The sequence below is a fragment of the Odontesthes bonariensis genome, chromosome 9 (genome assembly GCF_027942865.1).
Source record: "Odontesthes bonariensis isolate fOdoBon6 chromosome 9, fOdoBon6.hap1, whole genome shotgun sequence".
Classification (NCBI taxonomy): Eukaryota; Metazoa; Chordata; class Actinopteri; order Atheriniformes; family Atherinopsidae; genus Odontesthes; species Odontesthes bonariensis.
Window position 1 is genome coordinate 13,876,326 of NC_134514.1, and position 17,763 is coordinate 13,894,088.

The 17,763-nt window shown below is 39.2% G+C and overlaps 1 protein-coding gene across 3 annotated transcripts in view; it reads left to right on the top strand.

Moving 5' to 3' along the window:
* Nucleotides 1-17,763, top strand: part of cadm1b (cell adhesion molecule 1b) — a 153,024-nt gene that overhangs the window by 89,578 nt on the left and 45,683 nt on the right. The window lies entirely within an intron of this gene.

Genomic DNA, 17,763 nt, shown 5'->3' on the forward strand with positions numbered 1-17,763 from the left:
CAGCCTATTTAACATTCTACTTCCAGAATTCCATGACAGTTCAAGCTAATATGACTAAAAAAAAGTTGCCGACGGCAGCTTTAAACAAAACAAAGAGCTGCAAGTAATCATGTGATTCATTTTTAAAGATTTTGTAATAAGCAGCTGACCATTCACTAAACCAGGCTCCTACACAACAGCTATTTGAATTATCCATTATAATCCATGCCATTTTCATTTTTGTAAGATAAAGTATGGAGAAAAAAATTTAATTCTGGCAGTGATTGTTTAGCAATTGCAGTGAGCATTAAACTGAGGAAACCCGTTACATAATACCGATGCTTGCAAAATATTCTCTGAATATTTATCAACATTTCAAAGCTCAAAGCTGACAATGTATTTAAAGGTGAAATAATAAATAAAAAATATAAGTAAAAGTTGTTATTCGTAACCTGGACGCGCTTTAAGCTCCCCAGTTTACCTTCTTTTTTATAATCTTAACGAAGGTATAATTTTTCACAGGGTTGATGTATGAGACTGCATTAGTTTTACCATAGCCGTGCCTATCATCTAGTAACTGAATGCAAGTAAATTTATCAACTGACATTTCACAGATTAAGGTTGTTATTATGGCTATTTTTGCACATTTTTGTTCTTTTTTGTGTCACTTGCTTGTTTTTGGATTCTTTGATTTGGCAATATCCACAGTTTCACAAGGCCAACAAAAGTACCTGCATGTGAGCTAAGCAGTGCACTGAATCACCAGTAAAACGAAATGAAATAGAAAATAATGCCCATCGAGCAAAATTTATATCAGTTTAAGTCTGTGCTATATTTTAACTATTCAATATTCACCTTATTTTCTGTCAGGCAGCTTTGTCCAGCAGGCAACTGAAGCCATATAAAGCTTTCTTCAAAGCCATCAGGATGTTTTTGCAATTAAAAAAAAGGTCATTTTATCTCACAGAGTAGTGTGGGTGTAACACTTTGATTGTGTTCTTGTGTCACTGTGTTGTTTGAATCTGTATTGATCTGAAAAGATAAAGTATTACAAATAGATGTTTATAATTATTACAGTTTAAAAATCTTTCATAAATGGCCAGTGACAATACACACAGTTGACTGTTGTTTCAAAATATGCCACATAACTTGTGGTTTCACTCTCAAAGTAAACATCCTTCACCACTGCGATCACAAACCCTTCTTTTAAAAGCTTGTTTGTGCTGCATCAATGATTTAGTGATGCTTTCTTAAACTTTCAAAAAGCTTGTGTTCTGTGGAAGGAAACAAAAGCCTTTTGAAGGTACAGTTCCTTCCTCGTTTTACTTAAAAGCAAGGCTGCTCTTTTTAACACGCTACCTTTTAACAGTGAACTTGCAACAAACTCAAAGAGCGTGGAATAGGAGACAAGGAGCTGAAATGATGAAAGAATGAAAAGACACAGAGACAACAGCAATGAAAAGACGGGTGGATGTTGTCTAACAGGATAGTTGTTGTGGTAACACAGCTGCTGATCTGTGATGACACTGATATATTCGCAGGGTAATCCTTGTATATGTGTCCAGATCCTCCTTTGCATTATGAATCAATACAGACAAAGTAACTACAAAAATTCTATGAGGGAAATTCTCGCAGCTGGTTGAATATTAATATCCCTTTGCCTTTGTGTCTCTATGCGTTGAGCCAGCACTTTTGTGAATGGTGTGAATGTTAATATGCAGTTGGGGACCAGGTATTAGCAGTGGATTACAGGTGACTAGCAGGCTTTTGAATCTCTTTCCTGTGATATCCTTTGAATGTGTTCAATGCCTTTGAAGTGGTGTCAGTTTTAAAATATCTCAACCCTTTTATGTTTAACCATGGGTGTTTGCATTGAAGAAATCTTTTTCTTTCTTTTTTTTGAGATGAAAGCGCCACAACAGTCACCATCCTTCGAAGAGCGCAAAAGTCTGGGAAAGGTCCACACAAAAGTGCACATAACGAAGCATGACTTGTTAAAACACAACATGAGACTGTTGTTTTGTCTGCGCTGAGTGATTGGGCTGCAACAGTGGGTTATAGAGTTGAATGACAGGCAGATACTGACAGAGCTCACTCGCTGCTCCGTCCCTGAATTTGATCGACTGTGTGTTTTGCAAAAGTAATGAGCTTTACAGTATGCACGTAATGTGCCAGGAGCTGATTTGTATGCTGGATGAGCTAGTTAATTGTTCACTGTGCACATTCCCCTAGTCCCACTGCTGCTGCTGATTTGGATTCATTTAGCTTTTATTTTACTTCATTATACAGGCCTGTGTTATTGCCAGGTCGTATGTGAGGTATTTAGTATCGTCGTAACTGACTCCAGAAATTTAATTTAAAATATCAACAGTATGACCCCACAGCTCTCGTTCTCAACACAAAGCAGAGTGGGCAGGTACAAATTTATACTGAACAGTGACTTTTATGTGAGGGCCTTTCCATCACATTTACTTAATAAGTTTTGATATTTAGCTAGAAATACCTTTGTCATCTTTTCATATTGCAACAAAAAGCAAAACTCACCAGAGACCTACCCTTTCTTCAAAATTGCGCACATTTCTCCTTATGCGAGGAGCACCTGAATGGCAATGTTTTATTTCAAGGAGTGAAGCTGGCTTACAACAAAGAGCGGCAAGGAGAGGAATAGAGGATGCACAGCTGCAGCTCAGTAGGTTTGGAAGCTGAGGTATAAAATGTTCTCTGAAGCTGATCCTGTGGTTACTCTGGATCCCAAACAGTTGCAAAGAGGACTGACAAAACCATGTATTTACAGTGGCTTTCCAGTGGTAGTCTCTTATCTGCCCAAGACAAACAATACCCTATGCATATCCTGGTCTTCATCCAAAATACACGCTCACTGAGTGTGTCTTGTGTTTGGCAGAAATTCCTTAAAAAAGTATTTTTAGCTCAGACAGCGTGCGTTCCTGTGTTAGCAGTGTGGTTGAGACTGAGGCATAAAAGTTTGCACTTAAATCTGAAAGAAAGGAAACTCTTGAGCAGTGATTCATGAGGAGTTTCAGCCCACAGAAAACTTCAGACACATGTTCTTTAAACGCCTTCCCTGCATTGTCCTCGTCAATCATCTCATTCATTTCATCTTTATCTCACTCAGTGTGACTGTGTGACTGAAAGCACATGCAATTGCATTAGTGTGTGTGTTCTTGCTCTGCAGCTTCGCATCTACCGTTGTGTGGGTAGCGCATCCCCGAGGGCAGTACCCCACAAAGCAAGTAATGGGACTAAGCATGAAGATAGAAGGCTGATTCAGACTGAGAGGCAGCTTTAATCTTCTGAGGTGTCAGTGTTGTGTCATGGATTAGCTGACGCTTTCTCTTTATTTCCTCAATGACTGTCTTCTCTTCATTGCCTCCCCCTGGCAAGGACCACTGTGCAACATCCTACATTTACATTTTATCATTAGCTGTAGAAATGGTATCAGCCACCAGATTGCTGCTCTTACCACAATTGTTTTGATGTTAGTATTATTTTGATGGACACTGCAAGGATATGAAGACCTGACCTAAACACTAAAATGTTGATATTGTACCTCATAACTTATTTTTGCACTGACAGAAACTAAGAATCTAAAATCATAGTCATGGAAACTTAATGAATGCTGACTATAACTCTTTATCTGTTAAAATTAAAATCAGTCAAATTAAATGTTGCCAATTTGAGCTTCTACATCTGATGGAATTTGTACAGTGTTTACCATCCGGAAATTTTGGCATGGTCATAAAGCAAAAAATGGAAGAGAAAGACACACACATTATATGGACACATAAAAGCTAGATTGGGATAATTTCCTTTAGAATCTTGTTTTTCACCACTAGTACAATCTAATTTACAAGTCAATAGGACTGAATTACACAAACCTCCTGCACAACTGTTTGGTGACCATGGAAATTAGGACCAGACTTAAGAAGCGGGTGGGCGGACAACTCAAATATCACATATTTAGAATAAACTCAATGAAAACTTCACAGCCACTATGCAGTTCTGCATAGACACACAGACGTTCAGTTGAGAACACAAAGTTACTAAGAAAACAACCATCTGAAGTAAAAGTGACAAGTAGATGTTAGCTTGGTTTGCCTGTCAGTGCCACTACAAACTGTAGGTGAGACACTATACCCACAAGTACTTCACAGAACTCCACTTTCACACATTCAACAAAACAATAAATAAACAAATATTCCTTTAACCTTTTGCTCCATGGAGCTCCCACTCGGTCTGGCAGTTTCAATCATAAAATGTAACCGTCTGCAATTTTCAAAGGTTTCTAGGGATTGCACAGGCTCATTCAGACTCAAGAGGACATTTAGTATTTATTAGTGTGACTAAAACAGACTGAGCATCTCTTCTGCTTCATTTCTGGTGCAACAAACTTGGCAGACCTACAGTTACTGTTATAAAGCTGTTATTTACTTTTTAATTTACACTTTTGATTAGGTTTGAGTAAAAAAAAAAACTTTTTGGTGGTGTTTCTCAAATTTTAATCTTGCGTCGAGAAAGAGATAGGGAGTCTTACTGAGTTTTAGAATATTTATGAGTTTCTCTTCTCAATAGAGCCCAAGGCAGTTCAGTTTGGTCTTAAATCTGTGCAGTTGTTATTTCCTGAATTTGGGGACATTGGCAAACAGTCTAGAGCTTAAGAGGTTAATCCTTTTCTATCCCAGTTTTGGAAAAGCAAAATGGTCAAAAATGTATAGCATTTACACCTTGCATTCACCTTGCTAATTGCTGTTGCCACTTTAGCTAACCCATTAAGAAAAGCTTAAAAAGGCATATCTATGTAGCCTACTGTTTGAAAACAATCTGCTAAACAGTGAGGGCTTTTTGAAAATTAAAAACATTAGAGAGCGTAAAATTTTTTTTTATTGTCTTTACATTCATCAAAAAACAAGGCCATGTTACTTTAAAGCAATGAAATCTTGCAAAAAGACCTGACATCACCTGAAAGCACGAAAGGGAGGAGCAAGATATTGTTACATCCAGTCTGATAGGAAGATGCACATCTTTGTAGCATCTGATCATATTCACACATATAGTAAAGAATCTATCAAATTGCTGTAATACTCTAAATTGATAACATCTGCTAGTTATTTATTTAAGTGGTTGCACGGAAGCAATTAAAGAGCACATTGTAATACACTTTTTCCATCATATACATTAATTTGGGATTTGTGCGAAACCAATCAAAGATAAAAAGTTCCTGTAGTGAGAGAAGATTAATGTGCATGTAAGATGTGACAGAATATCATACAATCTATAGTAATTACCAACCCCACGGGACACGAAAAGAAAAATCATTCTAGCTTTGATTCATAGTAAAGCTAACTAATAAAACTCACTTAAAACTTCAGCAAAAGATTGAGGTGTGAAACTGTATATTTATTATATTTCTTTGCTTTTCACCTGCATGAATTTATTTCTTATCCCCTTTGCAGCAGCAGCACAACAAGCTGTAAACACAACCTTGACAATCAACATCATCACCTTAATCCTTTATGTTGTTTTAGCAAACTTGTTCACAAACAATCCAGTCGAAATGAAGCATTAGCATTCTCTTGGAGTCATGCTTCAAACAATGTGATGAATATTCATTCTCTTGTTTGCTAGGTTTATCTCCACAAACTCCTGCTGGAAAATATAGTCTCTTAAAAATGCTCCACTATCGTCGAAAACAACCAGAGCAGCGACAGCCAGCTGAAAAAGTTGAGCTGTAAGTTGAAAAGTAAACAGTGAGTTTACAGGCCTGTGACAGTTTTATGGAGGTTCATCACAACCTCTTTTTGTTTCTAACATTGTCATTAGAAAACAATTTCTAAGAGCTAATTTGATCCATAATACATCTGTGTCCCTATCTGAATATCCTATATGCAACATACTGTGGTGGATTCAGGTTTTAAAGGCTATGAAGCAGTGATGGATGTACATCGTCTTTATCTGAAGTACAGAAAGAGCTGACCAAATGTGAGATGATCATATTTTCTGCCTTACAGTAGACACAGTTTGCTGTATACTGTAGCTGCAGATGCAACAAGCGTGTGAGTGTGTCAGTCTGTGGAACCGTGGTGTGTTTGGCGTGTTTTACTGGTGAGAAGTCTTTGATGTTGTGCTGCAAGATCTGACACTCTGATCTGGAGCATGAGATGACATTTTGTGGGACTACATCAACATTTCTGCTCAAATCGTCACACCGTCGTAGCCACACATTTACTCTGTCCTACATGTCCCATCTCTCAGCCTGCGCTCACCACAGTTTGACTCATTCCAATTAGAATAAGCTTAGAAACTCACCTTTATATTGACATCACCATGCATTCAAATTATGTCTGAGATGAGGCTGTACAAAATATTCCCAAAGTAGTTACAGAGGTGTCTTAGCTGTTTCTGAGGAAGGTGTTGAAAAGCCATTAAAATGTTAAAGTGTGTAAATTGCGACAACACAATGTGACCACCTTAAGGTATGTGGGGGAAACACTGTCAATGAGGTCGACCTCACCTAAAAAAAGAAAAACACAGACAAACACGGCTCTGCATTTAAAATTGGTTTGTGCCTCTGCATTATGTTTTTCATTTGTTTATAGTGGGTGCCATTGGGGGCACAAGAAGATTTAAAAGATGTGACTCTACCTACAGAGGCTGAAAATTGCAGTGACAAGGGAATTAGAGAGTCAGAGCAACACGGAGCCGGGTGTAAATATGATTACAGCATGAGGGTATGAAGATTAAGAACTGTTAAGACTGATCATGAAAGTACTGATATCCTCCTAACAAGCTTAGCAAACTGAGTCACTGAAGAATTTCCTTTGAAAATAATGACCAACAGTCTGGCACCAACAGATGCGTGAAAAAAGAGAAAATTTCACTTCAGGAGGTATGCATCGGAGTTTGTATTCGTCAAATCCAACAGTTCTTTGCTCAGTTGGAGCCTGTTTTACAGCTGTTATCGTCACAGCCTTAAATGGTGCAGTTATCAAAAGTTTATCTTATTTCGGACTTTTAAATGTCTCCTTTCACACAATTAAAACAGAAGTTTACAGAACTTTGTTTGTGTTGCTCATTGAAAGTAAATATTTGATTCGAAATGGTCAACTTTTCGAGAGAAAACAAGAAAAAGTTGAGTCTGAAATGTCCAGTCCAGTATCCTTAATTATGATATTTACGGTGGATTAATCCACAGCTCACAATTTACGTTCAGTACAAATAATCATTGTCGGTGCAAGGATCAGGGTGTCCTTTATCTAGTGAGGCAGATTGTAAAGGCTTAGCTGGAGGATTAAAGGATGGATTCATGCAGGAGACTGGACTTTGCTCTGATCAAAGACCTTTTTATGAATCATAACCACAACCTTTGCAGCACCTGCCAACCTCGACACATTTGTCTGCCATAGCAGAGAAATCTTTTTTTTGTTCTATATAAGAAATAAAAAGATAAGAAATAAAAATAATTTGTAAGTTAACATAGTCACTTATCTAAATCCCAGCCATATACATTAAAATTTAATTTTTTTTAATTCAAATTTTAAATTCAGTCATCGTTGCCATGTATGGTGATTGAAAACAAAAGAAAAGAGAAAGAGCAATCACCAGAATAAGGACTGGTGCCCACTCTATCAAGACACTATATGTAGTTGTCTTGCCTTTCCATTAGTCTGCAGACATTCTCGGTAAGTTGTAGAAGATATTTACTGTAGAAAGTCAATTAAATTAACCTGGACACATTTGTTTGCATTTGAGTCACTCTTCGATATGCCCTCCCTTTGATCACATGGGTTTATGCTTGTTACCTCCCACATTCAACAAACATATATGATGACGATTGGTGATTAAATTGCCCGTTGAATGTAAATGCGAACCCCAGCAAACCCTCACAGTCACTGAGGCTAATTGGAATCCAAATATAGAATAATAAACCTGCGCTTTGCTGACTCTACTGGTCGTCATGGTTATACCTCCTCAGGGAAGAGTCTTAATTCCAACACGAGTCAGACTCATAGCGGCACCGTTTTTTTCTTCCTCTTGATGTGTTTAAGTTTGCATGTGTGTTTCTGGCCTGTCAGTGCGGCACATCAGCAGTCGTAACAGGCGGTCCCTGTGGAAGGCAGACTGACAGGTAGGTAATGATCAAAGAGGCCGTTTCCTGTGTTTCATGTTGGGCTCAGAGAGAGACACATCTGTACTGCCAGTGCCTCTGCTATTAATGGGCTCAGGTTGCAGAGAACTCATCTCACACACGTGTTCATGCATGCACGTATGAGCACAAACATTTGCGCACATTTTGAGACTCCTCACATGAACAGCCACTAACACATTTCACAGATGTAGCCGCACCTCTCCACGACCACACTACCTCCCTTTTTTAACAAATCGCTGAACTCTTGCTGACTGCACCTCTCAGTCATCTCAACCTGCCATCTGAACTGTATCACACATCCATAAAATATTAACCTGCAGTGGAATCACAGGCCTGGCCACCCAGTCTGTCTCCAATTTGACCCTGCTTTACTCCCTCACCAAGTAAAGAGGCGCTATCTCTCAGACTCAGGTGCCAGGCCACTCACAGATATCTTACCTTCAATCTTGTGTCCACAGCTGCCAGTGGCTGTGTGGACGAGTTTGCACTCTGCTCTGCTCAGCCTGCCAGTTTCTGTTTAACCAATTGAAGCAATTCAGATTGTATTTGAAGAAAGCCAAATCTCATCTCTGGTTGAATGTTGTTGGAAATGAAGTCCATCCTTGAGGATGGTTGTAAAAACAGCTTCACTTTATCAGGAAGATTAAAATTTCAGGGTCACAGTAATATGTCTTAATGAAACTCTCAAGAAATGCGAGAATCTGTAAACCCTGTGTGTCACCGTGTTGGGCACTGACTTTTGCGTATGTGTGTATTTCAGATGACTGACTTTCAACGTGATTCTCTTTTTCAATTGCTGATTGGCAGACTAGAGGGTTATGTGATTGCTATGAGAGCTACATTAACCAGCAATTAACCAATGTTAAGGTAATTGCATAGCCAATCAAATAAACTCAAAGCAGGTAGGGGAAGCATGAAGAGCTGATTTAATCATCTATAAAAACAACTCCTTTATGCACTCTCATGTTTGATCTCTTAGAGCTCTTCATTTTGCAGTTCTTTTTAATGCTTTAAATTCTATTTTACACCTTTGTACCGGCAGCCTTGGCAGGGGTTTATCTGGACTTATCAAGCCTTTTCTTGATATAAAAATAATTTTCAAAATAGCCACACAACTGGTGATTCACACAAACATCAGCCTTAACCCTGCTATTACACGTAATCTTACAAACACACCATTACATTTCTTCTTTTCATTTATCCTGTCTTGAAGGAAATGCAGCTGCAGCTGCTCTGACAAGAGAATTTTTCTCAACCTTGAGACAAAAATAGGTCACACAACTGCTAAATGATGCTTGAATTGAATCTGATTAAACATCAAATCAGGCACTTTCGTACTTAAAATTCCAATTTTGAGAGAAAATGTGCATTTACATTGACAAGTACGGCTTTATGTAGTGTTCAATGTGTACCACAAACGTGCTGAGAAAAGTAAAAATTTTTAGATTGGAGCACACTTCCTATCCTCTATCGTGCCCATCTTTGTTATGTAGGTCGATAGGTCATCACTGCCAATGATATGCTAAAGCTAGCTGGTACTGAATGTGTTTGGTGTTATTTGGAGTTAATGACAGTTCCATTTTCATCCCCAATGTTATAATAGTCGTCAGAGTATAGACAAGTTGGCTGTATTCCCAAATATGTCAGCTAGTGCGACCATCATAGTCACTGTAATTGTCTTTTCTGGTATGTGCACAGCCGTGTTGACTTTCATGCACAATGCAAGTTAGCGCATAGTGTACACAGTCTAATACATTTTGTACAAATGAGACACACCAATTATGCCTTGTCCCTAACATCAAGGTGCATGTATACAGTCTAAATATCTGTTATAGCCGCATCAGTTGATTTCCTGTGTTTATATGTAGTTCTTGCAATTGGAAAAACAATATTACATATTGCAGTTGTTTTATAGGTGTGCAGAGCTTGTGCGTGTAGTGGCTAGAGACAATGCATTATTAATGTGACCATATAGCCTACTGTTGCAAAATAAAAGGAGATTTACTTCCAAATTATTCCAATTCTGGGTGTCTGCTGTACATTTTAAACAAGATTCAGCCTTACATGCCACATTTGGTATGTCATCTTTAGAAATAATGAAAACCCCATTTCCAGTGTTTTGCCGCATAAAGAGAGTTTTTATTCACTCTGTCAACAGTGGGATAGTGGGATTTCAGAGGTTAGATAGATCAAACATCAAACATGGTTTGATTATTGGCCGCGCTTGGATTTAGTTGTTCTCCTTCCAGTTTTACTTGATATTATACAGTTTTAAAATTCTCTTTAGAGAAAACAAAGCTCTCAGGCACTAGTCGCTGAAAGAATAATTACGTGCAGTTTTAGGTTTGATTGCTGTTATTTTCAGTTTTTTGCTGTTGCCTGAAAATGTTTTATTACCACAGCTGATATAGCTAGTGTCTCCTGCAGACAATATAAGACATTATACCTCAGCTGCTGTGAACTGTATATTGTGCAAGTCTCATGCATAATTTTGTGTCAGACTAAATGATCAGTGTGGAGGTGTTTTCCTTGATACAATGGATGCGTACTAAACTGTGGTGCTTCAGTCCAATGTGCAGCGGAAAGCCACGTGCACAGAAAAACCTCATCAGACGAGAAGGAGCTTATGAAGTTGTGGCAGCCAGATAAAAGAAGGCAACATGAAAGTGCAGTGATTTAAATCTAAATGGCTTAATTTAGTTAGTTTTAGCAGTAGAACGGCACCAGAATAGCTTACCAAATATATTTACATTTTGACTAATGCATACCTAGAGTTGCAGCAGAACTCAGCCCATCTCTCTTCCAGAGACATATACACGGTAAACTCAAGGTTGAACCCCCCCCCTTTTTTTCTTTTACACTCCCAAGGCCTGCAGCCAAAAACCCACCAAATCTCTTAAAGGGGGGTAGAGATGCATAGCTGGCAAGCATGGAAAGCTTCAAATGATTGATAGCCATTTGTTTTGCCTGCTTAATACAACATAAACTCTCCAGCGATTCATCACCAGGGTGAGAGTTTTTCACTGCACCTCTGCAAAGCCCAGTAAAAATAATTCATTTTCTGTGAGCTACGAGCCAGGCACTAATGTTAAATATTCATGCGGGTCCAGTCTAAATGATGTGGCCATTGGCACACAGTTAGAGCACACTCTGTGGAAGGGAGGAAATGTCAAGCTGTGAATAAATGAAAGCTGTGAAGCTGTATATTACCCCGCAGTTGTGAATTTACTATAGTTGCCATTTTGCTCGGCCATTTCAGATAGATCTCCTTTTTAATCAATACTGTAGTAAAATACTGAACATATTGCCACATTAGCAAAAATCTGGTCTCATTGTTTAGCTCATCCTTAATTTATTGTTTGTATTTGTTGCCTAATTTGTGCCTCATGAATGCTAACAGAAGGCTTTGTGCTATTTCTGTTGTGATAGTGTGTTCAGCACTATCAAATGGACTTAGCTGACTCTCTTCAAGGAAGTCGATGCACTAAGAGCTCCTCTTGTCAAGTTAATCAATATAGCATGTGCGGATGCAGCTGTTATGATTTCATTCATATCGACTGCCACATCATTCTGCTTCATTCATTTCTGAGATGTTTTCATTGCTGATATGGAGGAGATGTTGTCATGGTTGCACAGAAATTGTTTTGAGACGTTACAGGTCATCTTCCACCATGATATGAGTAAGCACAGAGGAGGGAAAGAGCAAAACATAATAGAACTTACTAGGCTGAGTGTCCATTTAGAGGAACTCAAATAGAGAACGTAATGTGCACTGTGCATCATTTGGATGGAATAGCAAAAGCTAAATGGCCTCATATTGACAGACACACTCTCCCAGAATTCATTTTTATCACACACATACACACGTGCCTGCGCTGCTCACACTCACACACGCATTTCCTCCTGCAGTCTCTGACTAATGAGGCCTGGGGCTGAAGATGGTTCCATCAAGGAACTTCCCCCTCTCTCAAACACGCACCTGATTGATAGCAGTGATTTGACTGAGAAAAGGGAAATGGGAAATTGAAAAATGGAGAAGGAAGATTGGAAACAACGTGCTGATTATAAACTCTGTGAGGAAACAAAAGGCCTTTTCTCTTAGCTCTGAGGTAGCAGGTGTGTGTCTGACAGGTGTCTGATTGAGGCGCACAAAAGACATTACAACTGCAAACAAATAGACGTGTTTAGTGTCCCAGGATGCAGTTAACATTTTGGGCTGATAGAAGTGATTATGAGCGTATGAGTGGAGGCAGCCAGAGAATTGGCACAGGTGTTTAGGAGAGCTGGGCAGGAAAGAAGCCATGTTATTGTTATGATGATAATAATCCATCTATACAATTAATGGTATGTCATAGCCAAGGTCATCAGCCTTGAGGGATCTATTTAACATGTCTCATATTGTAATAATAGAGCCTCTCGCTGCTGGAGACATATACACAGGAGGTGTGAGACCACACTGATTTATCATCACAAAAGTGTTCACGTGAAAATGAGAACAACAGTCATCGCAAAGCAAATCCACAGATTTGCAAAATAACCTCAATTACCTTAGTGCCATCACTATTTATTTGGGTATTTTTCTGTTTATGTTCTCATTTCAGGATAGAAAAAAAAAATCTGCACCTTTTTTTTAACAGTGGCATAAATTAGTCGCTGCCTCCTTGCAGAAAGGCTTTGTGTATTCCATAAACAAGGGAGCGAATTGGCTGAGGCCCCAGTGGTTTAATATTCTCTGAGAGCTTCCAGACAGTGAGTGGTGGTACAGCAGCTGTCTCTTGACCCTGGTGCACCCCCACTTACCCCTCTGACCACCTCCTCTCCGCTGGGCAAGCTGTGGTGATGACAAGCCTGTCAGAAGCTTCTCCTTATGTCCTAATTACCCCTCACACACACATGCACAGACGTACACAAACATAACGAGATGATTGTGCAGTTGTAGATACATTCCTAGTGAGTAAGCAGATACGCTGGCAGACATGTTAGAGAGCACACAATCAGATTCACATCCCTGAACATTGCTCCTGTGAATTTTCTTGGCAAGAGACCTCAATACAGGTGAGGCATTAGAGCATTACCAGAATAGCAAAGATTTCTCCCTCAAGACTCTTTGGAGACTTTGATTCGATACACTGTGTGTGCATTTTGATCCCTGGCGGATCTGAGCATCGGTTTCCCTCCTGTGGTAAGAAACGCAGAACTCCCACCGCAACTTTCTTTAAAGAACTGAGGGCAGGTTGGAAAAAAAAAAAGGTTTTGCAGTGTCCTTTGCCTCTGAGGAGGAAAACACAAAAAATGTTGCAGCGTCACCCAAAATAGACAATGTGAACGAGATGTGATGTGTCATTTTGCCAGAGGTTAAGCTTTGCCTCTGCTTTTTAGTGGGAATATCTTCCCTGCTGCTGCTGCACTTTAGTCCATGCTCAGTCAACCAGTCTTGTTAACATAACAGAGTGGATTATTGTGCCTGGTAGGAAAAGGGAAATCAGTGTACCTCCCAGCAAAAGCAGTTGCTTCGTGATTTATAGACCTTTACTGTTGCAGCATTTGTCACAATCAGCATGTCTTAATCTTGTGTCACTATAATGCTCTTCCTGCCTCATTTTATGTTGATTTGAGATGTTCTGCCTAGTAGAATAGTGTTGTTTCATCACATTACCTTGTGATGGATGTGTCACCAGAGTCTTAACAACTGCTGCTTCTTTTATTTCACTTTTATTCTTGCTGTTTTATTTGCGTAACAGAGAAAGCTAGGCGCCCATCATGTGTGGAGCAGCAGTCTGGCATCTAGAGTCGTTAGAAACGTGTTAAAGCAGCTTTTTTTTCTCGACACAACTGCTAGAGATGAAAACTACATGAGCTGTGCAGCGTTGTCATTAAAGTGGATGGTTGTTGTATTCTGCTTTGCTTTTTTTGTTCTTTTTTGTCTGCTGCAGGGATAGATCTAATGTGTACTGTGAATGACAGAACCAAGTCAGATGAGATTGCACACCATTACTTTTATTTTCAAAGGCATTTCTAATGCTGACATATCCCAATTTTAGCCTTTTATTCACATCACTATTTTTTTTGTGTGCGTGTGCAACTGCAGATGGTAGGGCACCAAATTCAACATGTCTGCTTTCTATCTGCCAGACCCTTTTTAAGGATTTCCCATTAATCTTGCACCTTAAAGGCTCGTTTCAGCTACATGTCACTCTTGCTTGTCCACTCATTTCAGCCACAAACTGGAAATGTATAAAGCATATCGTATTAGCACAGAGCAATTACCCACCACTGTGGGGATATTTGCAAAGTCTCCTTTTTGTTACAGTTTATCAAGCAGAAACATGCTTTGCATCTCCTGTAAGCCCACCTCATTATTATGTCTCAGCTGACTCTGGGGAGAAATAATCTGAATATTCCTGCTTGTGTTCACAGGTGAGCATATTGTGATCCCTTACTGGCTGGTTGGGCTGGATTAAACAGCACCTAAGTGTTGATAATAAAGAATGTGAGTTAAATGCGTCAAAAGAAAGCAGTGGAATTCATGTTGTTCTTTAGCGAGAGAAAATGCAAGAAAATGCTTTTTTTCAGTTAAAAGTGGACGAGCAACATTTTTGCTGTTCTCACTATGTTTCAGAGGTTTCAATGCAATTTTCCTTGGTGGATGGAGTTTGCTCACTTGTCAATCAGGTTCAAATTTTGGGATGTAAGCTCAGTACAAATCATGATTTCATTAAAAGAAAATCTACATTTTAGACTTCTCATCTGATTAATAAATTAAGTAATCCCAGTTCATGTTCAAGTCTCATCCTTTTTTTAAACTGCTTTGAAATCAGCCACTGGACATTTTCTATACTATGTACACTTATACATGGCAACTGTGTAAATATTTTCACACTGTAAATACTGCTTTACACTTATATTAAGTGCAATACTAGTACCTGCACTTCACACGCCCAGTGTTTCATACTCCAACATACCATCGTAAATACTCCTTTCACTCTATACACGGTCCTTCCTATTTAAGTTTTAGGGATTGCAGCACACTGAGAGACTTCGTGCCCTCTTCTCATCCATTACATTTCATTGTGATGTTGATGCCCCACCACGGCGTGTTAACATGCATTTGGCAAATAAACTTGAATTGAAATTTAATGGAATTGAGATTTCGACAGACAGGTTTCCAATTTTAAGATGTCTTTGAACCATTTTCGCCATAAAATAAAACTACAGTTACAAATCCAGATGATGGAAGTGCAGTCCACAATTCTGCTACCAGAGCGCTAGAGAGAGCAACAGTCTTGGACAGATGCTAAAACCAACCATCTGCTGACACTTCGATGAGACACTCTGTACAGACGAGGCTGAGAAGAACCTAATGTTAGAAAGTCAAGTCACAAATGTAGGAATGTTGTTATTAATGGCTACTTCATTAACACATTTTATGCTGATATGTTGGAGATGCCTGAACAAATCAGATCTAATAAGCTGCACATAATCACATGATAAATCTGTCCTACAAGACTGATTGACAAATAAATGTGATATGCCTGCAGTTTGAAAAAAATCTGAGCAAGTGAAACAATATAAATATTCTGAATATGTTCGTACAACATATTTTAATACTTTTTCAAAGATTCTTTTAGTTGTTATGCTATATTTTCTTAACAGTCGGTAGTCCTGAGAAAGTCCTGGGAAACACACACACACAGCATTCAGCAAATGATCCTGAACATTGAATAATCCCTTGTTAACTATTACACCCCGATTACTAAAATGCTGATTAATTTTCTTTTGATAATTTATTAGTTATCATTCAGCGTAGTACATAGTTTGTGAAATTGTCATGAAGATTGATATTTTGAAATAGAACATTTATGACTTCTGATGGGCATTTTCTCAGCAAATGTGTGGGAAAATTGGTTTTGATGTGAATTTGAAAATGATTATGCCCGACAACAAAGACTAGCATGAGGTGTTGGACTTTTTTATTCCTCTGGGGAAGCTGAAAGTCTTTGATTTAGTTTCTTTTGTGAAGCTGAACTGACCTCAAAGGTTGCCCGTGTTTATTGGGTCCACTCTGCAGGAGCTCACGTCTCCATCTAATTGAAGAGAAAAAGTTTGAAACGCACCTCTGATCCCTTCTAATTAAATGAAAACACAGTCGGAAACCCACAGTAAGACTGCATTTCTCCACACACAAACAGTTGTGACAGTAACCAGTGTGGGTGTCTCCATAGGGAACAACACAGAGCTCCTACGTCCAACTCTGTTGTGTCCTCTTCTGCAGTCACACTCTAGTCTGACATGCAACATGCTGCAGATCATATGCATAAATAAGCAAGGGAATGTTTCACCTGAAAGCCAGAGCATTAATTCAAAGGCATCAGTCTAGTACTGAGAAGAAATGCTGCCTCATTAGTGTTACCCCACTGCTTTTACTGAGCCATAGTGAAAAAGACGGAGAAGCTATATGCTACTCTTATCACACAGACATCTTGTCTCCTAGATCTTGGTGTGTCTCTGCAATGAAATAAAAAAATACAGCACATTGTTACAGAATCATTGGCGTGGCAATAGGCTGAATACAAATGCCTGAGTGCCAAGAAGATGGCCTTTCAAATGCTCACAATGAGCCGATTTCCAGCAGGTAATGTGACTTCACTGTCAGTGGAGAGCTTTTCCATTTCTGAACATAAAGTTCCTCATTGTTCAGAGCAGGAAGATGAGATCTGGATGAGAAGGAGAACAGGTGGGGAGGCAAGGACAGACATCATTTGGGCGATAGTTGGCCTGCCTGCTCTCATCCCCAGTGATTGACAGATTGGTGCAATGGGTGCACTTTCACAAATGCCGTCACACACGTTTCCCCAGAAATCCGTCTATCAGCCCTGTCTAAGCAGAGTGACAGCCATGACATCTAATCACAGGCGAGCTGGCACCTCATAACTTCTACCTAATGTGCTGCAGGTACAGAGGAGAGAAGGCGGGCACGGCACAACGCCACCACCACCATAACAGTGCTATTTATAGCCTCTTCAGAGGCCACCAGAAGGAAGTGGATCATACTGGGGGGTTAGGGAAAGTGTCACCACACTCTATTTCAAGTCCATATAGGTCTCTGTTGACAAGATAAAACAATGAAGTGTCCTGATATCTAGATGATACATTTTTCACTTCTGACAGAGTAGCATAAAACGAGGGCAGATAGACTACACATACAAAATGATAATGAGTCATTTACATAATGTTGCTACAACATTATAATTACCTGGCAATTAAAGCAGCTCAAAAGCCTCATTATGGGCTGTCCTGAGGGCTGGTTAGACTGGGACACAAACGGTGTGCTCATTCAAGCTCAAGTCTGACTATCAACCTTTCTTTTTAGCTTAAGACACCTGGAAGCTTTATCATGTTAGATTATCATAAGTTTTGACTGACACCAGAAGTTTTAAAGAAACGGAGCATACAGTCAGCAAGATATCGCAGCAGGCTCCTGGACCACGTTCAAAATTTGTTCCCCATTGTGTGAAATTTGTCACTCACACTTTTTTAGTCCAGAGGGAGATGCTGACATGATTGAAAATGCACAAAGGAGCATAACAAGGACATGTGTCATACCTTATGCCCTTATTATA